Genomic DNA, 24,492 nt, shown 5'->3' with positions numbered 1-24,492 from the left:
ATAATCAACATTACAAATACAGCATGCATGCCCTTACCCACTAACCAGTCTGTTAAGACCACAAAGCATACAGAAAATGTAAGAGGGGGGCAAGAGGATGTTCAACAGGTTCACAACGTTGGGTTGTGTTATAATACACTGTGGTGCTACTCAGTGGCATAATGTAAAATTTGTTACCTGACCGCAGAAAGTAAAGATAGGTCGCAGAGTTGCCCTTATCTCACAGATATCCTTTGGCTTTTGGGTGGAATGGAGCTCCCTTGATGGATCTAGGGACCCCTGAACAGTTGGGGCCCAGTATGCTGCGGGACTTGTGTTACACCCCTTGTGCTACTTCCAAGTAAGAAGACCATGACAGAGTGGACCCAAGACAGAAAAATCGGTGTGCCGCTACTACACTCTCCACTGAAACCAACCTACACCTGACTAATGACCCCAAATGAGGGAGAAACTGGTCTTGGGTTGCTGGTGTTCTGGTTTAGGGATGACATGGCCTTGCAGTATGGGCTGGACTTTTCTTATTGGAGCATTTAAGACTAATTTGCATACAGCTGTGTCCAAACTGAGGTGACATTGGGGGCAAAAGAACAATGGGTTGGAATGGTACCCAAGCAATTGCCCATTGTTAGACTGCAAGCATTCCATCACTTTTTGTGTGTTTGATATAATGCCTTAGGTGGCAAGGGTATGCCCAGCCAGAGGTCTTTTGCTCACTGTGCCACTGGAACCAAGCTAGACCTACTTGATGAGTCCCAATCAAGGTGAAATAGGTCTTGGGTTGCTTGTTTTCTGGTTCAAAGAACGCCTGGCCTGGCGGTTTGGGCTGGACTGTTTCTAGTGTAGCAGGGTCAAGACTGATTTACATATAGCTGGGTCAAAACGAAAGAGCATGGTGCGCTAAAAAAAAAAAATGGGTTGGAATGCTACCCCGAGCAACTGTTAGTGGTTAGACCTACTTACAAGCATTTCTCCCACCACCTTATGTGTGGATTCTCTTTCCTAAGCATCATCTAAGATGATCAGGGACCACTACTGTACTGAATAAGTAGCATCTCTACAAGGTGCCATGTACGCAGGAGATGCTGCCTGGGCCACTGGCCCTCAAAGATCCTGGAAAGAGGGATAGTATAGCACAAATGTTTTAAGTTCAATCTACTTAGATTTATGTGCCCTAGCACAATTTAAAATGACTTTTCTTGGCAAACCGTCTAAAAGTCACAAGCGAATATGAAAAATCGGCAAGCCAGGAAAAAAGTAAATCCAATATACACCAAATCATATAAACGACGTCTAGACATCAGCTGTGTCTGAAAGAGTTCAACAGGGACAGCGCTTATCCAATTCACTTTAGATTTTCCACATGCTAGTGCCACCTTCAACTGAGAAAATAAATATGCTTTGTCCCGCAGCATTAGGTTGTGTTTTTCAGGTTAGAGCATTGTATATTTATGTTTTTATTCCTCAACATTGCATTCATCTGGTTTGTTTCTCTGCATGTACTACAGTCAGTTAAATCTGGATAAACGCTCACCTCGTATTCATTCATTTGATCACATTTCTCTCTGGCAGCAAGTTTGTGCTGCTGAATAACATACATATGAAAAATAATCAGTGCAGAGAAATTGTGAAGGGCAAACAACACAAGGGAGATGGTGCGGAATAACGGACAACAGACAACGGGAGGAGGGTGTGGGGTGAGAGAATTACAACAGATGGGGGGTGGGGGGGAATTTCGAAAACGGCAACGGATAGCAAGAGAATGTCTGGGGACAAGAACAGTAGGAGGGGTGTAACAGACGGCCGAAGAAAGGCGGGGAGGTGGTGAACAATAGACAGTGGGAGGAGAGTGGGGTGGGGGCCAAAGGACAGCAGAATGAGGGCAGGGGTGGGGAAACAACAGGCACCAGGAGTAGGGCAGGGGAATGGAGCTGCAAACACACATACTTGAACAGTGCTCGTGCAAAAGTAAATAAAATAAATAAAATAATAGAAGTACCTGCGGCCCATGGAAGACCACAGGTCGCAGACAGGAAGCTGTACTTTTTCCATGTTCATTGAAAGGGACACACAGAGAAGTCCAGGAGGAAGCAGAGGCAAGGAGGAGGTGGTGACCAATAATAAGGAAACAAGAATGACTTCGGAGCCAACCAATGGTATGCAATGGTTAGGGTCAGACAAGTCAATTTTATTTATTTATTTACAAGACATTTTGCAAGCAATGTGCAGGATGAAACCTAAAAACAGGAAAACTAAGAAATAGTACTCACAAATGATAGCTCTATAATGAGATCTGAAGCACTGAATGCTGAAGAAGAAAAACTTCAACTACACTCCATAACCTATGGGCATTAGAAAAAAAACAATATTATCAGCACAAAGTCAACTAAACATATCCGACAAACCTAATCACAAAGCTAAAATGGCTCCCAAAAGACAATTTAAGTGATTACCCCGAATCAAAACTAACCTCTATTAATGTCCGATCTAGAAATTTATGCAAGACTTGCCAATTTTTTTAATGACAAATCCTCGAGCTATTGAGAAGACTCAATCGCAACAGCTAGCTAAACAAATATCCAACAGTGCCCCTCACTGGCAAAAACTCATTAATATCTCACTCAGAGGGCAATGCTCTTAAAGTTGGACAAAGAAAGGCTTTCCTGAAGAAACCAAACGGAACTCGCTAGCAGTCCATTCTATCACTAGTCTACTCATCAAATTCAAAATGTTACAAGGGTGTATTAGAGCCCAAATAAACTACTACAAGAAACTATAAAGTTTTACCACAATCTACATTTTGCACCCAACAAAGAAAACTGCCTCCTAAAATAGTTATGTCATTCCAAGTGTTTGAACCACATAACCAGTCTTCTGATACTAATGCTGCCTGGTATGGTGGATCATGCAATCTTCCTTTACAGACACCAATCCAGGACTGAACTCGATCCTATATCATTCAACCATTATGCCAGGATCATTCAGATGTACAAACATGCTGACTCACCTAATACTATAAATGTACTGACTGACAATGACATAACTGGATGTCAATATGAATGATTAAAATTCAACTCATGCAAAACTGCAACAAATCCTCTCACCTTCACCTTACTTGAAGATGCTTGCAAATGCCCAAAAATAATGTTAGACGCTAAATTCTTGGGTTCATAATATATATTCTATATTAAATTGTGACTCTTGCATAGAACTCCGGTGGAAGGTGTTTTACAAGAAACAGGATTTCAACATACTAAACGATTTAGCCCTGAACAACTTAACAATGCATTTAACCCTAATCTTACTGTAAACATACGACAACAATGCTCTCCTACATGATTTAACTGAATCTCTCATCAAGCTTACACAGTACTGCACACAGCTTCCAGCCTCATCTTTTACGCAAAGAGATTTGAAATTTCGAGTACTAATTGCTCAGACATAGTTACCTTTAAAGCCTGATGTAAGGAAATGCCTCCTTGGCTTGGTTACCCCCTTACTTTTTGCCTTTGCTGATGCCAAGTTATGATTTGAAAGTGTGCTGAGGGCTGTTAACCAGGCCCCAGCACCAGTGTTCTTTCCCTAAAACTGTACCTTTGTTTCCACAATTGGCACACCCTGGCATCTAGGTAATAATTCCCTTGTAACTGGTACCCCTGGTACCAAGGGCCCTGATGCCAGGGAAGGTCTCTCAGGGCTGCAGCATGTCTTTTGCCACCCTGGGGACCCCTCACTCAGCACAGGCACACTGCTTGCCAGCTCGTGTGTGCTGGTGGGGAGAAAATGACTAAGTCCACATGGCACTCCCCTCAGGGTGCCATGCCAGCCTCTCACTGCCTATGGCATAGGTAAGTCACCCCTCTAGCAGGCATTACAGCCCTAAGGCAGGGTGCACTATACCATAGGTGAGGGCATAGGTGCATGAGCACTATGCCCCTCCAGTGTATAAGCAAAACCTTAGACATTGTAAGTGCAGGGTAGCCATCAGAGTATATGGTCTGGGAGTCTGTCATACACGAACTCCACAGCACCATAATGGCTACACTGAAAACTGGGAAGTTTGGTATCAAACTTCTCAGCACAATAAATGCACACTGATGCCAGTGTACATTTTATTGTGAAATACACCCCAGAGGGCATCTTAGAGATGCCCCCTGAAAACATACCCGACTTCCAGTGTGGGCTTACTAGTTTTGCCAGCCTGCCACACACCAGAAAGGGTGCTGGCCACATGGGGAGAGTGCCTTTGTCACTCTGTGGCTAGTAACAAAGCCTGTACTGGATGGAGGTGCTTCTCACCTCCCCCTGCAGGAACTTTAACACCTGGTGGTGAGCCTCAAAGGCTCACCCCCTTTGTTACAGCTCCACAGGGCACTCCAGCTAGTGGAGATGCCCGCCCCCTCCGGCCACAGCCCCACTTTTGGCGGCAAGGCCAGAGGAGATAATGAGAAAAACAAGGAGGAGTCACTGGCCAGTCAGGACAACCCCTAAGGTGTCCTGAGCTGAGGTGACACTGACTTTTAGAAATCCTCCATCTTGCAGATGGAGGATTCCCCCAATAGGATTACGGATGTGCCCCCCTCCCCTAAGGGAGGAGGCACAAAGAGGGTGTAGCAACCCTCAGGGCTAGTAGCCGTTGGCTACTAGCCACCCAGACCTAAATACACCCCTAAATTGAGTATTTAGGGGCCCCCAGAACCAAGCAAGATCGATTCCTGCAACCTGAAGACGAAGAAGGACTGCTGACCTGAAAGCCCTGCAGAGAAGACGGAGACACCAACTGCATTGGCCCCAGCCCTACCGGCCTGTCTCCACACTTCAAGAAAAACTGCAACAGCGACGCGTTTCCCAGGGTCCAGTGACCTCTGAAGCCTCAGAGGACTACCCTGCATCTAAAAGGACCAAGAACTCCAGAGGACAGCGGCTCTGCTCCAAAGAAGAAACAACTTTTAAAGGACTGCACGTTTCCCGTCGGAAGCGTGAGACTTTCCACTCTGTACCCGACGCCCCCGGTTCGACCTGCGGAGAAACAACACTACAGGGAGGACTCCCCGGCGACTGCGACCCTGTGAGTAGCCAGAGTTGACCCCCCTAAGCCCCCCCCAAGCGACGCCTGCAGAGGTAATCCAGAGGCTCCCCCTGACCGCGACAGCCTGTTTATAAGAACGCGACACCTGGTAAAGACACTGCACCCGCAGCCCCCAGGACCTGAAGGATCCGACCTCCAGTGCAGAAGCGACCCCCAGGTGGCCCTCTCCCTTGCCCAGGTGGTGGCTACCCCGAGGAGCCCCCCCACCCCCGCCTGCTTCGCTGAAGAGACCCCGGGGTCTCCCATTGAACTCCATTCCAAACCAGACGCCTGTTTGCACTCTGCACCCGGCCACCCCCTTGCCGCTGAGGGTGTACTTTTTGTGCTGACTTGTGTCCCCCCCGGTGCCCTACAAAACCCCCCTGGTCTGCCCTCCGAAGATGCAGGTACCTACCTGCTGGCAGACTGCAACCAGGGCACCCCCTTCTCCATTGAAGCCTATGTGTTTTGGGCACCACTTTGACCTCTGCACCTCACCGGCCCTGAGCTGCTGGTGTGGTAACTTTGGGGTTGCCCTGAACCCCCAACAGTGGGCTACCTTGGACCCAACTTTGAACCCTGTAGGCGGTTTACTTACCTGCAAAACTAACAAACACTTACCTCCCCCAGGAACTGTTGAAATTTGCAGTGTCTAGTTTTAAAATTGCTTATTGCCATTTTTGCCAAAACTGTACATGCTATTTTGCTGATTCAAAGTTCCTATGATACCTAAGTGAAGTACCTTTCATTTGAAGTATTGATTGCAAATCTTGAACCTGTGGTTCTTAAAATAAACTATGAAAATATATTTTTCTATACAAAAACCTATTGGCCTGGAATTGTCTGAGAGTGTGTTCCTCATTTATTGCCTGTGTGTGTACAACAAATGCTTAACACTACCCTCTGATAAGCCTACTGCTCGTCCACACTACCACAAAATAGAGCATTAAAATTATCTCTTCTTTGCCACTATCTAACCTCTAAGGGAAACCCTTGGACTCTGTGCATGCTATTTCTTACTTTGAAATAGTACATACAGAGCCAACTTCCTACATTGGTGGATCAGCGGTGAGGTACAAGTCTTTGCATTTGCTGGACTACTCAGCCAATACCTGATCACACGACTAAATTCCACAAATTGTCATTAGAAAATGATTTTTGAAATTTTAGCTATTTTTCCAAATTTTTAAAAGTCCTGCTAGTGCCTTGTGTTAGTCCATGTTAGCATTTCTTTTAGAGTTTACAAGTTTTGTAAAAGTTTGAATTAAGTTCTAGACATATATTTAGATTCTTAAAAAGTATTCCAACTTTTAGAAACAATGTCTGCTGCAGAAGAGATAGTGATGGAACTCAACCTCACCCCTTACCTGCATCTTAGGATGTCAGAGTTAAGGTCTCTCTGCAAAATCAAAGAGATAAAGACTGGTTTAAACCCTACCAAAGTACAGCTCCAGGAGCTCTTGGCAGAGTTTGCTAAAAACAACCCCTCTGATGAGGTCTTCACAGAGGGGGAAGCTAGTAATGAGGAGGGAAATCTCCCACCCCCTCTCCTAGTTAAGGAGCCCAGGGTTTCTCCAACCCTGACTCCAGAAGTGATAGTCAGAGATGTTGCTTATCTCACAGGAGAGTTCAACAGCTCTGCAAGCATTGAAGGCAGCCTCAATGAAGATGACCTCCTGCTAGCCAGGTTGGCCAAAAGATTGGCTTTGGAAAGACACATCCTAGCCATAGAAAGGGAAATACAAGAGATGGGCTTAGGTCCCATCCATGGTGGCAGCAACATAAATAGGGTCAGAGATTCTCCTGACATGTTGAAAATCCCTAAAGGGATTGTAACTAAATATGAAGATGGTGATGACATCACCAAATGGTTCACAGCTTTTGAGAGGGCTTGTGCAACCAGAAAAGTAAACAGATCTCAGTGGGGTGCTCTCCTTTGGGAAATGTTCACTGGAAAGTGTAGGGATAGACTCCTCACACGCTCTGGAAAAGATGCAGAATCATATGACCTCATGAAGGCTAACCTGGTTGAGGGCTTTGGATTCTCAACTGAGTACAGGATTAGGTTCAGGGGGGCTAATAAATCCTCGAGCCAGACCTGGGATGATTTTGTTGACTTCTCAGTCAAAACACTAGATGGTTGGATTCATGGCAGTGGTGTACATGATTATGATGGGCTGTACAATTTATTTGTGAAAGAACATCTGTTAAGTAATTGTTTCAGGGATAAACTGCATCAGCATCTGGTAGACCTAGGACCAATTTCTCCCCAAGAATTGGGAAAGAAGGCGGACCCTTGGTTCGAGACTAGGGTGACCAAGACTTCCACAGGGGGTGACCAAAAGAAAGGGATCACAAAGACTCCCCAGGGGAAGAGTGTTGAGACATCCAAGGGAAAAAGTAGAATCTTCTACAGGGCCCCAAAAACCTGCTCAGGAGGGAGAGTCCAAAGCCTCTTCACAATCCAATTTTGGGTACAAGGGTAAAAACTTTGATCCAAAGAAGGCCTGGTGTCGTAGCTGTAATCAGCAGGGACACCAAACTGGAGACAAGGCCTGTCCCAAGAAAGGTTCCACTTCAAACTCTACTCCAGCTAACACTGGAATAGCCAGTCTCCAGGTGGGATCAACACTGTGCCCAGAGCAAATCAGGGTTCACACTGAAGCTACATTAGTCTCTGAGGGTGGGGTGGACTTAGCCACACTAGCTGCCTGGCCTCCTAACATGCAAAAATACAGGCAGCAGCTCTTAATTAATGGGACAAGTGTAGAAGGCCTGAGGGATACAGGTGCCAGTGTCACCATGGTGACAGAGAAACTGGTTTCCCCTGGTCAATGCCTGGCTGGACAAACTTATCCAGTCACCAACGCTGACAATCAGACTAAAGTATATCCCATGGCTATGGTAACTTTAGAGTGGGGCGAGGTCAATGGCCTGAAACAGGTGGTGGTCTCCTCAAACATCCCTGTAGACTGTTTGCTTGGAAATGACCTGGAGTCCTCAGCATGGGCTGAGGTAGAACTCAAAACCCATGCAGCCTTGCTGGGTATCCCTGAACTGGTGTGTGTCAAGACAAGGGCACAGTGCAAGGCTCAGGGTGAAAAAGTGGTGTTGGAGCGTGGAATAATGGCCCAACCCTCCAAGAGGAAAGGAAAGAAGACTGGGGAACCAGCTTCCACACAACAAAAGAAAAAGAACCTCTCTTCCCAGGAAGACATTCTGCCCTCTGAGGGAACTGAGCCCATGGAGTTGGAACCTTATCAGGTTGAACTCTTAGGCCCAGGGGTACCCACAAGAGAACAGTTGTGTAAGGGCCAAGAAACCTGTGCCTCTCTTGAAGGCCTTAGGCAGCAAGCTGCTGGAGAGACCAAAGGAAAAATCATTGGAACACAGAGTCTATTGGGAAGATGGACTCCTCTACACTGAGGCAAGAGATCCCAAACCTGGTGCCACTAGGAGAGTGGTAGTGCCTCAGGAGTTTAGGGAGATCATTCTAACCTTAGCTCATGATATTCCACTTGCTGGGCATTTGGGACAAACCAAGACGTGGGAGAGATTAGTCAACCACTTCTATTGGCCCAACATGTCCCAGAAGGTCAAGGAGTTGTCTCCCCTGTGCCACCTGTCAAGCCAGTGGTAAGACAGGGGGACACCCAAAGGCCCCCCTCATTCCACTTCCAGTGGTGGGGGTCCCCTTTGAAAGAGTGGGTGTGGACATAGTGGGTCCACTTGAAGCTCCCACAGCCTCAGGGAACCAGTATATCCTAGTGGTAGTGGATCATGCCACTAGGTACCCTTAAGCAATTCCCCTTAGGTCCACTACTGACCCTGCAGTAGCTAAAGCACTCATTTGTATCTTTACCAGAGTGGGATTTCCTAAGGAGGTGGTGTCTGACAGGGGTACCAACTTCATGTCAGCATACCTGAAACATATGTGGAATGAGTGTGGGGTGACTTACAAATTCACCACACCATACCATACCATCCACAAACCAATGGCCTTGTAAAAAGATTTAACAAGACATTGAAAGGCATGATCATGGGGCTCCCTGAAAAGCTCAAAAGGAGATGGGATGCCCTCTTGCCATGTCTGCTTTTCTCCTACAGAGAGGTGCCTCAGAAGGGAGTAGGGCTTTCCCCCTTTGAACCTCTGTTTGGCCATCCTGTAAGGGGACCACTAGCTCTTGTAAAAGAAGGCTGGGAGAGACCTCTTCATGAGCCTAAACAAGATATAGTGGACTATGTACTAGGCCTACGTTCTAGGATCGCAGAGTACATGGAAAAAGCAAATAAAAACCTTGAGGCCAGCCAACAACTTCAGAAGATGTGGTATGACCAAAAGGCTGCTATGGTTGAGTTTCAGCCAGGGCAGAAAGTCTGGGTTCTGGAGCCTGTGGCTCCCAGGGCACTTCAGGACAGATGGAGTGGCCCTTACCCAGTGCTAGAAAGAAAGTCAGGTCACCTACCTGGTAGACCTAGGCACTAGCAGGACCCCCAAATGGGTGATCCATGTGAACCGCCTCAAACTCTTCCATGACAGGGCAGATGTGAATCTGTTGATGGTAACAGATGAGGACCAGGAAGCTGAGAGTGAACCTCTCCCTGATCTCCTCTCCACAGACCCTAAAGATGGCTCAGTTGATGGAGTGATCTATTCAGACACCCTCTCTGGCCAAACAGCAATCTGACTGTAGGAAGGTCCTGCAACAGTTTGCTGAGCTCTTTTCCCTAACCCCTGGTCAGACACACCTGTGAACCCATGATGTGGACACAGGAGACAGCATGCCTGTCAAAAACAAAATTTTCAGACAGTCTGAACAAGTTAAGGAAAGCATCAAGGTAGAAGTCCACAAGATGCAGGAATTGGGAGTCACTGAGCACTCTAACAGCCCCTGGGCCAGCCCAGTGGTCTTAGTCCCCAAACCTCACAACAAAGATGGAAAGAGAGAGATGAGGTTTTGTGTGGACTACAGAGGACTTAATTCTGTCACAAAGACCGATGCCCATCCCATTCCAAGGGCAGATGAATTGATTTACAAACTAGGTGCTGCCAGATACTTAAGTACCTTTGACTTGACAGCAGGGTACTGGCAAATCAAAATGGCACCAGGAGCAAAAGAAAAGACAGCATTCTCCACACCTGATGGGCACTATCAGTTTACTCTGATGCCCTTTGGTTTAAAGAATGCCCCTGCCACCTTCCAAAAGGTTGGTGAATCAAGTCCTTGCTGGCTTGGAGTCATTTAGTGCAGCTTATCTTGACGATATTGCTGTCTTTAGCTCCAGCTGGCAGGATCACCTGGTCCACCTGAAGAAGGTTTTGAAGGCCCTGCAAGCAGCAGGCCTCTCTATCAAGGCATCCAAACCAGGGAACCTTGGTTTACTTGGGACACGTAGGTGGAGGCCAAGCTCAGCCACTCCAGCCCAAGATCTAGACTATTCTGGACTGGGCAGCTCCAAAAACCCAGACTCAAGTCAGGGCATTCCTTGGCTTGACTGGGTACTACAGGAGGTTTGTGAAGGGATATGGATCGATAGTGACACCCCTCACAGAACTTACCTCCAAGAAAATGCCCAAGAAGGTAAAATGGACTGTAGAATGCCAACAGGCCTTTGACACCCTGAAACAAGCTAAGTGCACAGCACCAGTTCTAAAAGCTCCAGATTACTCCAAGCAGTTCATTGTGCAAACTGATGCCTCTGAACATGGGATAGGGGCAGTTTTGTCCCAAACAAATGATGATGGCCTTGACCAGCCTGTTGCTTTCATTAGCAGGAGGTTACTCCCCAGGGAGCAGCGTTGGAGTGCCATTGAGAGAGAGGCCTTTGCTGAGGTTTGGTCCCTGAAGAAGCTGAGACCATACCTCTTTGGTACTCACTTTGTAGTTCAGACTGACCACAGACCTCTCAGATGGCTAATGCAAATGAAAGGTGAAAATCCAAAACTGTTGAGGTGGTCCATCTCCCTACAGGAAATGGACTTTATAGTGGAACACAGACCTGGGACTGCCCATGCCAATGCAGATGGCCTTTCCAGGTTCTTCCACTTATAAAATGAAGACTCTTGGGAAAGGTTAGTCTCATCCTCTTTCGTTTGGATGGGGGGTTGTGTAAGGAAATGCCTCCTTGGCATGGTTACCCCCTGACTTTTTGCCTTTGCTGATGCCAAATTATGATTTGAAAGTGTGCTGAGGCCTGCTAACCAGGCCCCAGCACCAGTGTTCTTTCACTAAAACTGTATCTTTGTTTCCACAATTGGCACACCCTGGCATCCAGGTAAGTCCCTTGTAACTGGTACCCCTTGTACCAAGGGCCCTGATGCCAGGGAAGGTCTCTAAGGGCTGCAGCATGTCTTATGCCACCACTTTGACCTCTGCACCTGACCGGCCCTGAGCTGCTGGTGTGGTAACTTTGGGGTTGCCCTGAACCCCCAACAATGGGCTACCTTGGACCCAACTTTGAACCCTGTAGGTGGTTTACTTACCTGCAAAACTAACAAACACTTACCTTCCCCAGGAACTGTTGAAATTTGCACTGTCTAGTTTTAAAATAGCTTATTGCCATTTCTGCCAAAACTGTACATGTTATTTTGCTGATTCAAAGTTCCTATGATACCTAAGTGAAGTACCTTTCATTTGAAGTATTGATTGCAAATCTTGAACCTGTGGTTCTTAAAATAAACTAAGAAAATAAATTTTTCTATACAAAAACCTATTGGTCTGGAATTGTCTCTGAGTGTGTGTTCCTCATTTATTGCCTGTGTGTGTACAACAAATGCTTAACACTACCCTCTGATAAGCCTACTGCTCGACCACCCTACCACAAAATAGAGCATTAGAATGATCTCTTTTTTGCCACTACCTAACCTCTAAGGGGAACCCTTGGACTCTGTGCATGCTATTTCTTACTTTGAAATAGTACATACAGAGCCAACTTCCTACACCTGACTAAGCTGCATTCCTACCTATAATACGTATAAAGGGACAACATTTTTTTTAAAAAACATGCTGCAGGAGATTAGTTATAATGAGGTCAAGAGGTCATGCTTAGGTAATGGCATTCAATCTACCTTTCAAACTAGCGCTCACGCCTGCAACCCACCGGGGAAATGAGTGGAATAATGGCCAGAATCTAGCTTACACACTTATCTACACAATGAACGAGTTACTTACCTTCGATAAAGACTTTTCTGGTGGATACATTAGCTACCAGTGGATACTCCCATTGCGCCAGCATTCGACGGAAATCTTCTTCCTAGCTTCTGCACGTCGACGAGGACGTCACAATTGCCCACGCGACGCCGTCTGGCGTCATACAGGCAATAAGAGGTCCTCGCCGACGTGCCGACGTCAGTACCAACATTTTTTACGTGCCTGAGAATAATAGGCCATTGAGATGAAAGAACAGATAGCAAAACTTTATGATATTCCAAATAAATACATCATTCTAATAACTCAATCCTTTTTTTTTTTTTAAACAAATAAATAAATATATGAACAATATATATCAATATGAATATATATACAGAATATATACAAGTCCTCAAAACCAAGAGGAGCACACTCAAGATTTACTTGGCTAGACCAGACAGGCAACGGGGAGGCGGGTGGGACCGTGAGGAATCCACAGGTAGCTAATGTATCCACCAGAAAAGTCGATACCGAAGGTAAGTAACTCGTTCTTCTGATGGATACAACTACCTGTGGATTCCTCACCTTAATTGAACATTTTACACACTGCTTAACTAGGCGATAATATTCTAGCTTCTGTGTGTCCAAATAGTGTATCGCCATTGAGTCAGTGAGACAAGAACACAACTGAACTGGGTGGAGCGCGGGAAGGGAGTGGGGGAGGCGAGTGAGTGAAATATCCAGTAACTTAGTTACTGTTACTTGCTTAGTTAGTGGTAACTTAGTTTATGATCCAGTGAGTGGTATAAAAGGACAACGCCCCTTTTATGGATTCTTTTCCATACACATATCCAAGAAGCACCATACTCTACTTGATATATGGAGTGAGGTTTGTATTTTAGACTGTAGGGAATGGGCTCCTCAAATACCAGACCCATGCCCAGCAGGTGTGATGGGAGAGGGCATTAAATGACATCCATTCAGAGAGGATGTCTTTAATTGCAAGGGTCAGGAGATCAAGTAATGCCATATAATTAGTGTCAAGGTTCAGTGTAGCTTAGGCAGCCCAGAGGCCAAGGGTTACCATTGGAAAATCTAGAGTTATAGCTGTATTAAAAATGTCAGATAATTTATTCTGTATTGATCGTCGGTATGGTTCTAGGAGATTGCACCGAAAAAAACGTGGTCATGAACGCCAGTCTTTAGGTTACAGATCTAGCAAACATCACTATTTTGAGATAAGTGTATGTAATCTCATTGGAGTCCATTGTAAGAGATGAATTGTAAAATGAAATTTAGACTGTATTGAGGGTGGGAGATATTTTGTCTGTTAGTGGGTTTGCCAATTGTGTGCCTGTTGTCATCAGAGATGTGATTAAATACCTCTGAACTAAAGTGTTTAGTCCATTTGGTCAAGAAGACCGAAGATTGGGGAGTTTGTGAGACTGATAAAATGTGTACATTTATGAGACAATATGACCTGAACATTGACAAATCTTAAGTCTAGATGGCAAGGAAGGGTGTTTATGTACTGTAAGCTTTGACAGTTTCACCTTTATTTTAAGAAAACTTTAGAAGCCTAGGTTTGAGAGGACATGTAGATTAGCTAAGGCCGAGAATGGGAGCGTATCATTGTTCTTGTTCTATAGGTTTTTGACTAATCTAACTCCTTTGGGAGCCCAATCAGCTGTAATTTGTGTTGTACATTCCATCTTAAATTTAGGGTTATGCCAAAGTGATGCCCATCTGAAGGTCTGGATCGACACCAACAGCTTTTTATCCAGACGTTTGAAAGCACTGGTAGTGTCTGTGAATGTTAATTGGGAAAGAGATGGTTGAAATGTTGACATTTTGATAAAGGATGCAGGGCTAAAGGGAGAACAAATCTCCTGTTCAATCTTTAGCCATCTGGGAGTGTTTTTTTGTTGCTGGGAGTAGCCAAACCACACTGTTCAAGGTGACAATTTCGCACTTTTAAAAATACAAATGTTTCTGCATACCGGACACATACAGATTTCCATCATGCCAGTCTCTGTTAGAATATCTCTGCATAATTAGTAAGGTGAGTCCTTCTGGGACTTTTCTAAGGGACTTAAAAATAATCAAATGTTTGCCGAAGAATGTAGCTTACTTGATGGTCCCACAGAGTCCGCATTCATGCTGGCACGGAAAGCACTGGCATAGTTCCTGGGGATGCAGTGCAAGCATAAACCCACATTGGATAAATCCAGGTCCATTACGATCAGCTGGCAATGTGGGAGGGCCTGCTGGCGGAAGTCTTACTGGAGCTCCTTGCAGCTCCGTGGGACCCGGAGGTATGCCAGAGGAAGCCTGAAGAGTCTTTTTTTTAAAAATTAAAAAAGGCTGCAGCATGGCCTCCGTCAAAGCTACGTCGCTGTAGGATCAACAACAGCCCAGGCAGGGAATTCAGCACAAGTCGGGACCAAAAAACGAAAGATGCTTGTGGGGTACGTCCTGCACATTATTTCAGGTGGTGGGATGGAGCTGAATTCCGCTTGGACATCTTGTGGTCGTGGTGCTATTTCGACTTACCAGAAGACTACCTGGGAACGGAACTTTGCACAGGACAGACTCCTAAAATAGGTTTGTGAATGGATCTGACTTCGAGTCTGTTCGATTTTTTGACTGCAACCTCTTGTTAAATTTAACAAAGTAGAGTTTCACCTACTGCTCCTGGATGACCTTCAGGAGCACGACAGCGTATTTACAATTTTAACACGCAAGCGCCGCTTATATGTCACTACAAGTGTCCATCAGGAACATGTTATTTGTTAAAGAAGTGGCAGGATCAATTTGCTCATAAGGGCTAGGGAATATGCAAGGAGCACAAAGTACCGAGAGTAAAAGGATTGTTAGAGCCAGGTCACATGTATCTTTTGTGATTGCTGCTGACTTCATGTAGATGTGACAGAAGGGGCTTAGGTGCCACTAACACAGAGTCTGTGCACAGTATTTGTGTACTTTGCTTGAGCATAACAAAATATACATTCTATAACAGAATTTCTTAAAGCCAATCCAGGCCAAGAGGGTTCTCTCTCCTCTAGGACAATACCACAGATACTAAACATATTTTTCGGAATAAAAAGTCTATGATGTAATCAATCTTGAATTTTATTCGGAACATCACAACGAAACGGTTACTGACCTGTAGAGAGTATTCTGGCTTCACATGCTGTGCATTATTCGGCCATCTAGTGATTGGGTCCAGAATTGTCTTTTGTTTTTCCTCTTGGGCATCGTCGACCACCATTTGGTACTTGGACCGTCCTGTGTGACGTCAAACGGCGCCCCCGGAAGATCCTGTGTATGGTAGCCATCTTCAGATTCTTTTTCCGTTCTCCTCTTTTTCAGTTTGCTTTTATATACGCAAGACCTCTTTCCCACCTGTTTGTCCTGTTTTCATTTCTGGGGAGGTGGGTGGGTCGCATGTGAATAAAGAAAACTCTTCAGGCTGCAAGACGAACGAGTTACTTACCTTCGGTAACAACTTTTCTGGTGGAAACATTAGCTACCTGTGGATTCCTCACCTAATGAATACTCCCATTGCGCGGGCATTAGACGGAAATCTTCTTCCTAGCTTCTGCACGTCGACGAGGACATCACATTTGCCCACGCGACGCTGTCTGACGTCATACAGGCAATAAGAAGTCCTCGCCGACGTGCCGACGTCAGTACCAAAATTTTTTACGTGCCTGAGTACAATAATCCAATCCGATGAAAGACAAAAGCTATATTTCATAACATTGTAAACAACACATCATTGCGAGAAGATGGACTACAAATTTAATATTTTAATTTTATTTTTAATAAATAAATATACACAATATATATATATATATATATATATATATATATATATATATATATAAATATAATGTACACATGCACATATATACATAATCTATTCCAGTCCTCAAAACCAAGAGGAGCACACTCAATAATTACTTGGTGAGACCAAACATGCAACGGGGAGGTGGGTGGAACCGTGAGGAATCCACAGGTAGCTAATGTATCCACCAGAAAAGTAATTACCGAAGGTAAGTAACTCGTTCTTTTGATGGATACAACTAACTGTGGATTCCTCACCTAATGAATAGAGTCCCAAAGCAGTACCCCGCCCGTTGGTGGGTGCCTGAATGGTCAAACCAAGAAATCCTGCAGCACTGACCGTGCAAAATGGCCGTCCCTTCTGACCTCAGAGTCCAAGCAGTAATGTTTCGCAAAAGTGTGAAGGGACGACCAAGTTGCGGCCTTGCAGATGTCGACCACAGGAACACCTCTGGCCAAGGCCGAAGTGGCCGACTTTGCTCTGGTGGAATGAGCTCTAATACCATCAGGAGGATCCTTCTTTGCTAAAGAACATATTTTAATGCAAAGAACAACCCACCTGGATAGTGTTCTCTTGTGGACTGCCTTTCCTCTCCTCTTGTATCCGATGAAAAGCTGATCCTCCAGCCTAAAATCCTTCGTTCTGTCTATGTAAAAGCTTAACGCCCTCTTCGGGTCCAAGCGGTGTAGTCTCTCTTCTTCCTTTGAAGGATGAGGCGGAGGATAGAACGTGGACAGAGTAATTGTCTGGGCCAAATGAAAGGGTGAAACAACCTTCGGAAGGAAAGCAGCCTTGGTCCTCAACACCACCTTATCCCCATAAAAAGTTGTATAAGGGGGTTTTACCGATAAAGCCTGCAACTCACTCACTCTCCTTGCAGATGTTATAGCCACCAGGAAGACTGTTTTAAGAACTAAGAACCTTAAGGGGCAAGAATGCATAGGCTCAAAAGGGGACCCCATAAGGAAAGTCAGGACCAAAGACAAATCCCATTGAGGCATAACAAAAGGATTTGGAAGAAATGTATTCATAAGGCCCTTTAAGAATCTAAGTACTATAGGAGATTTAAATAACGAAGGTTGGTCTGGAAGACAAATGAAGGCTGACAAAGCAGACAAGTAACCTTTATTAGTAGCCACTGCACAACCCCTCTGTGCTAAAGACAAAGCAAAAGATAAGACATCTGACAAATGAGCACGTAAGGGATCAATCTGTCTCTCTCCACACCATACCACAAATTTAGACCACCTATTAGCGTAGATAGATTTAGTGGCGTGTCGCCTGGCCGCTAAGATAACATCCACTACATCAGGTGGGAGAGAAAAGGAACTCAGGTTGCCCCGCTCAATCTCCAGGCATGTAGGTGCAGACTCTGGAGGTTGGGGTGTAAAACCTGCCCCTGCGACTGCGAGAGGAGGTCTGCCCTGAGAGGGAGATGGAGCGGAGGGCACAGTGAGAGTTGGAGAAGGTCGGAATACCACACCCTTCTTGGCCAATCCGGAGCAATTAAGATTACTTGGGCCCGGTCTTGGCGAATTTTCCTCAACACTCGAGGAATCAAGGGTATGGGGGGAAACGCGTAAAGCAACTGGTCGCACCAGGTTCTCAGAAACGCGTCCCCCAACGCTCCTTGCACCGGATACTGGAGGCTGCAGAATAACGGGCAGTGTGAGTTCTCCCGGGTGGCAAACAGATCTATCTGAGGAAACCCCCACAACTGAAAGATTAGACGGACTTGATCTGGATGGAGACGCCACTCTTGGTCGGCCGAGAAATGACGACAGACCGTCCGCACGTACATTCAAGACTCCGGCCAGATGATTTGCTACCAAGCAAATCTGATGGTCCTTTGCCCAGGACCGTAGCCGAAGAGCTTCTCTGCAAAGAAGGTACGACCCCACTCCTCCCTGTTTGTTTATATACCACATCGCAGTAGTATTGTCCGTCAGGACCTGAACCGACTGACCGCGAAGGGATGGGAGGAAGGCCTTGAGAGCCAGACGTACAGCCCGTAACTAACAGATTGATATGAAACATGTGTTCCTCTGGAGACCAAAGCCCTTTGATCTCCAGGTCCCCCAGATGAGCTCCCCACCCTAGAGTGGAAGCATCCGTTATGACCGTGGTCACTGGTGGAGGCTGCGTGAACGGCCTTCCCCGAGATAGATTGTCGTCCGCAATCCACCACTTCAAATCCGTGGCAGCATCTATGGAGATCTTGACAGAACCTTCGAGATCCCCTTTATGTTGAGACCACTGCCTTCGGAGGCACCACTGAAGAGCCCTCATGTGCCAGCGAGCATGCGTGACCAACAGTATGCAGGAGGCAAACAGACCGAGCAGACGTAGGACCTTGAGGACTGGAATGACCGCTCCACTTTGAAACATTGGAACCAACGCCCGAATATCTTGAATCCGCTGAGGCGGAGGAAAGGCTTGATCCAATGTTGTATCCAGTACTGCCCCTATGAACAGGAGGCGTTGAGAGGGCTCTACGTGAGATTTGGGCACGTTCACTGAAAAACCCAGGTCGAACAACAACTGAGTTGACGACTGCAGATGATGCAGCACAAGCTCCGGGGACTTGGCTTTGATCAACCAGTCGTCCAAGTAAGGGAATACTGCTATCCCCTTCCTTCTGAGCTCTGCCGTAACCACCGACATCACCTTCGTAAAGACTCGAGGTGCTCAAGTAAGACCAAACGGGAGGACCGCAAACTGATAGTGCTGCGACCCTACCACAAACCGGAGATACTTCCTGTGCGACTTGAGGATCGGGATATGAAAATAAGCATCCTGCAAGTCGACAGACACCATCCAATCTCCCTTGTTCAACGCCAAAAGCACCTGAGCTAGGGTCAGCATCTTGAACTTTTCCTGTTTGAAGAACCAATTCAAAATCCTCAGGTCCAGGATTGGTCTCAACCGACCATCCTTTTTGGGAATCAGGAAGTACCTGGAATAACAACCTTGACCCTTTTCCTGCTCTGGAACCAACTCCACCGCGCCCTTTAAAAGGAGGACTTGAACCTCCTGTTCTAACAACACGAGGTGTTCTGCTGAACAATCAGATGGGCTGGGCCGGATGGGGGGCGGAAACTCCCGAAAAGGAAGGGTGTAGCCTTTTCCCACAACGCTGGTAACCCAGGTGTCTGATGTGATGACCTCCCACTTGTGAAGAAAATGCAGTAACCTTCCCCCTACAGGAGAGGAGTGAGTGGGAATTGGTGGAAGCCTAAGGCTGCTTCCCCTGCTGCACCCCTCCAGAGGACGAGGAAGAGGCAGAGTGCTGCTGAGAGGCTCCTCTGGTACGGCCCCTACCCCTCCCTCTAAATGATCTATAGGTGAGAGAGGAGGTAGGCTGTTGGAATTTCCCCCGAAAGGAAGAGGAGGATGAGCCACGACCAAATCCTCGAAACCTCCTAAAAAATCTGGAGGTGGCAGAAGAAGTAGCTTGCAGTCCTAACGACTTGGCCGTGGCCCTGCTCTCCTTAAACCTCTCCAAAGCCAAATCCGCCTTGGCACCAAAGAGCTTGGCCCCATCAAAAGGGAGGTCCAACAGGGTCGACTGCACATCCGAAGAGAACCCTGAGTTGCGAAGCCAAGCCTGTCTTCTCGCAACCACAGCCGTGCCCATCGCACTGGCTACCGAGTCAGTTGTATCCAACCCAGATTGGATGACATGTGTTGCAGCAGCTTGAGCATCTGACACGAGATTCAAGAGTCCTTGAGGAACCTCTGTATGCAAAGATGTTATCTCGTCCATCAGAGCATAAATGTACCTCCCCAAAATACACGTAGCGTTGGTGGACTTTAACGCCATGCTACATGACGAGAACACTTTCTTTGACTGCATATCCATCTTTTTGGAGTCCCTGTCCGCCGGCACTGATGGAAAAGATCCAGGCGCAGATCTTGCAGAACAGGAAGCCTGGACCACCAAGCTTTCAGGCGTAGGGTGTCAGGAAAGAAAGCCAGGGTCAGTTGGTGCAGCCCGATACCTCCTGGCCACAGACCTATTGACAGCCGAGGAAGATACCGGCTTCTTCCAGACCTCCAATACAGGTTCTAGCAGCGCCTCGTTAAATGGCAAAAGAGGTTCTGCTTATGTAGAGGCCGGATGTAAAACCTCAGTCAGCAGATTTTGTTTCGCCTCAGCCACCGGCAAAGGCAGTTCCAGGAAGTTAGCTGCCTTCCTTATCACAGCATGAAAAGTGGCTGCCTCTTCAGTATACTCCCCTGGAGATGACAAGTCCCACTCAGGGGAAGTATCAAGGCCACTAGCTGTGTCCAGTCCATGAAGACCCTTGCCAGAGTCCTCAATTTCTCCTTCCTCCAGGACCTGCTGATACTCTTGTTCCTCCAAGAGACGGAGAGCACGTCTCCTCGAATGTAGCCTCTCCTCAATTCTCGGCGTCTGCAGATGTCGAGGAACGACGCCGATCACCGGATCCATCCGACGCCGGGTCAGGCGCCACAGGTAGCTTTGACGCCGAGCCAGGAGTCGGATGAAGAGAAGTCTTCGGAGTCGCAGAAGGCCCTGCTGGGGTCACTGGCCGAAACACCGAAGCCGATGGAGCCAAAACCTCCGGGGCCGAAACCTCTGGAGCCACCGGAGCAGACACCGGCGCCGAGCCCACGTTCCCGAAGGGGAGAAAGGGCATGAAGGGTGCTGGTCGCAGCGGCGCCGGAGCTCCCAAACTGAAAGCCAATGGACCCGAAGGCCCAGTCGGAGCACCGCCTGGAGCCATCTGCTGGAAGATGGAAAACATTGCATTTAAAAATGCGGTATTATCGGCTCCAGGGGCCGGGAAAGCCGGATACTTGGGTGCCTGGATCGAAGGCGACTCCGACGCCGGCCTCGACGTCGGTGAGAACACTTGAGGCTGTGGCACCTCAAATACTGAAGGCGGCTGCCCGGGCGAAGTCGGCGAAGCTGGAGAAGGCAACGGCGTCGATGGATGAGGAGTGACTGTGGGATTGACCTCCCAAGTCTTCCGACGCCGAGTCAATGGCGACCTCGACCGAGACCTCTCCTTGCTCGACCAGCGCCGTGATTCCCGACGGCACCGGGAGGCTCGATGACAACGATGAGACTTCGGCGAGGAGGATTTTCTATGGTGCCTCTTCTCCTTTCTCTTCGACTTTGCCATAAAAAGTTTGGCCTCTCGCTCCTTCAGGGCTTTCGGATTCATGTGTTGACATGAACCACACCTGGGCACATCATGGTCGGAACTCAAACACCACAAACAGTCCGAATGTGGGTCAGTAACCGACATCTTGCCCCCACATTCTCGACAGGGCTTAAAACCAGACTTCCTCCGAGACATAGTAACCTCAGAAAAAAACACTCAGAAAAAAAAAACACACTGTAACTGTCGAACAGCAACAGTAGCTCCCTCGAAGATAACCGTTTCGAATGGCACGGAAAAAAGGGAACTAACGTCGGCGAGGACTTCTTATTCCCTGTATGACGTCAGACGGCGTCACGTGGGCAAATGTGATGTCCTCGTCGACGTGCAGCAGCTAGGAAGAAGATTTCCGTCGAATGCTAGCCCAATGGGAGTATTCATTAGGTGAGGAATCCACAGGTAGTTGTATCCATCAGAATAATCCTTACTGGTAACTAACCATTTTGTTCTGCAGCATAAATCTTTTTCTGGATTCACGCTGTGCATTAGATTATGTAATGGTTTCCCATTTCATGGGTTGGTTGGTTGGGGTGAAATGATGAGTTTGCAAACAGGTGCTGTAGTACTTTCTATCCCACTTGAGTTTCTTTATGCATTTCAATGTCCAATGTCCACACAATAATGCTTTGTGAATCTGTGGGGATTACCATGTTGCTGTAGCAGATAGTGTCTATGGGCACACTTGCCATGAATGTAGTGTTGTGCCCTCTTTTCTTGTTGAGTGTGCTTTAGGGAGGTCAGGTAGGTGTTTGCCAGCAGATGTATAGCATGTTTGGATTGTCTCCACAATCCATTGTGCAGCAGTTCCCTTTGTGATGGCTGACCCCTTACTGGATTTGGCATATGAAACAAATAGTTAGTTCCCTTTACAGAACTGTTTGGTCTCCTCTAGGTAGTATATTAGTGCTCTTTTCACATCAAGGGTATGCAATGTCCTTTCCAATTGTGTCTGTAGATTCTTAAAACTGGTAACTAAATGGTTTAGTTGATGTAGAATTTGCTCACCACCCTATGTAGGAACTGAGGGTTTGATCAGAGGACTACCTTGTCCTTGGGAATTTGCATGTATTGTTCCTGTATTGTTAGCTCTTGAATCCCGTTTCCTCTTCGAAGCGATGTGATTGCCATCAGAAAAGCAGTTTTTCTTGTGGTAAACCGAAGTTCTGCTTTGTGCATAGGTTCAAATGGTTTTGTCATCAACTGCATCAATACAGTGTTCAAGCTCCACATTGGGGCTGGTGTTTTTCTTGGGGCGGGGGGAACCTTTTCATAACAAGTGCTGTGAAAAAACATTTACACAAAGCTCCCCCGGTGTAGGCCACAACTGCTGCCAAGTGTACCTTGAGAGAAGAATAGCTGATTCCACTGTCCAGCAAGTGTGCAAGATAGGTTATTACTGTTTCCTGTCTAGATGTTGTCTCCAAAGTATTCTTCTCTGTGCAGCATAGAAAATATATTTTCCATTTTCATGCGTCGCATTTTCTTCTTGTTGCCTTTCTAGCCTCCCTTATTATTTCCATGGTCCTAGACAGGAGGCTTAGGTGTCCAAATTCTATGTATTCAGGTGCCATGCTGCTATACTGAGTGTTGCTGGTTCCGGGTGGAACACTCGTCCCCTTTGCATTGTGAGCAGGTCCTGCTCCACTTTGGGGACTCCACTTTTGGGGTTATTGAAATGAGATTCGTCCCTGAATGTGTGGCCTTCTCCAGTACTTTTGGAATTAGGGAAGTCTGAAGAAAGGCATAGACAAATATCCCTTACCAGTCTAGTGACAGGGCACTCCCCTCTGATCGGTGGTGTGGCAACCTGGAGGAGAGGAGTTGGCATTTTTTGTTTTCTGCTGACAAGTCGATTGTTGGTGTGTCCCAAATCCTGAAGATGTTTTCTAGGCCCTTTTGTTTTATCTCCCATTCATGTGTGCTGCTTTCCTGTCTGCTCAGTCTGTCTGCCTCTATGTTGTCCTTCCCCCAGTAGGTGGACTGTTTGTAAGCAGGTCCCTTGTGGTATCACCCATTTCCATATTTCTTGGGCTAGTTTGTTTAGGGTGAAAGATTTGTGCCACCTTGTTTGTTCAGGTAGAATATTGTGAATGTATTGTATGTCTGGATTAATTCAGTTCCCCCTGATTGTGTTTGAAGGCTTTCAGGGCTAGTAGCACTAGCTTTATCTCTATGAAACTGATGTGTTTATTGCATCTGCCTTGCTCCACTGGCCTCGAAGTCTGAAGTTGTCTATTTGTGCTCCCCATCCCTTGGGAGATGCTTCTGTTGTGATGGTCCACCGATGGAGTTGTCGTCTTGAAAGGTCTCACCTTGGTTAAGTCTTTGGATTACCACCAATGTATCTCCTTCTGTATTCTCTCAACCACTAGATCCTCCCAACGCCCGGTGGCTTGTGACCAGTGCTGCTTAGCCATTCCTGGAATGGTTGCATGTGGAATCTTGCATGGTTTATGAGGGAGATGCATGATGCTATCATGCCCATTAGTTTCATGACTGTCCTCACTGTCTCCGGTCACCCACTCTGTTAAATGCACGTTTTCTCTGCGATTGCCTGTACTTTCTTCTGGGAAGGGTATGCAAGTGCTTTCCCTGTATTCAGTCTGGATCCTAGGACAGTCTTCTCCAGTTGAAGCCTTGGGGATGATTTCTTGTGGTTTCTGCTGAAACCCAGCTTCTGTAGGGTTGTGATTACTGTTGGAGTATCCCTTTGGCATTTCTCCTTTGTACTTGCTTTTATTAGCCAGTCGTCCAGGTAGAGTTATAAGTGAATCCCCTTCCTTCTTAAGAATGCTACAACTGTTGCCAGGTATTTTGTAAAATCCCTTGGTGCTGAATTTATTTCAAAGGGTAAGACCTTGAATTAGTAATGAACCTTTGAGTATGAACCTGAGGTATTTTTTGTGTGCTTGATTCATAGGTATGTGCAAATAGGCGTCCTTTAGGTCTTTGGTTGCCATGTAGTCCCCCTTTTTGCAGGAGTGGAATTACCTCTTGGAAGGTGTTCATCTTGAAATGTGTGTGGATAAATTAGCTTATAAACCCGAGTTCCAGGATCGGCCGTAGTGTAAGGTTGTTTTGGTACCAGGAAGTAGGGTGAGTAGTACTCTATATTGCACATTTTTGCAGGCGTTTTTACATCTTTCCTTAGTTTTACCAGTTCTGTTCTCTAATATCTTTTCCTATCTGGTGGGTTTGGTGTTGGTGGGTTTGTGAGTTCTATGCAGTAGCTGTGGTGTACCACGTTTAAAACCC

The 24,492-nt window shown here is 46.6% G+C and overlaps 1 protein-coding gene across 2 annotated transcripts in view; it reads right to left on the bottom strand.

Annotated features, from left to right (window-relative positions):
* Positions 1-24,492, bottom strand: part of LOC138296819 (zinc finger protein 318-like) — a 326,727-nt gene that overhangs the window by 75,823 nt on the left and 226,412 nt on the right. The gene's annotated exons all lie outside the window — the stretch shown is intronic.

The sequence above is a fragment of the Pleurodeles waltl genome, chromosome 5 (assembly GCF_031143425.1).
Source record: "Pleurodeles waltl isolate 20211129_DDA chromosome 5, aPleWal1.hap1.20221129, whole genome shotgun sequence".
Lineage (NCBI taxonomy): Eukaryota > Metazoa > Chordata > Amphibia > Caudata > Salamandridae > Pleurodeles > Pleurodeles waltl.
This window is presented reverse-complemented; position numbering and strand designations above follow the sequence as displayed.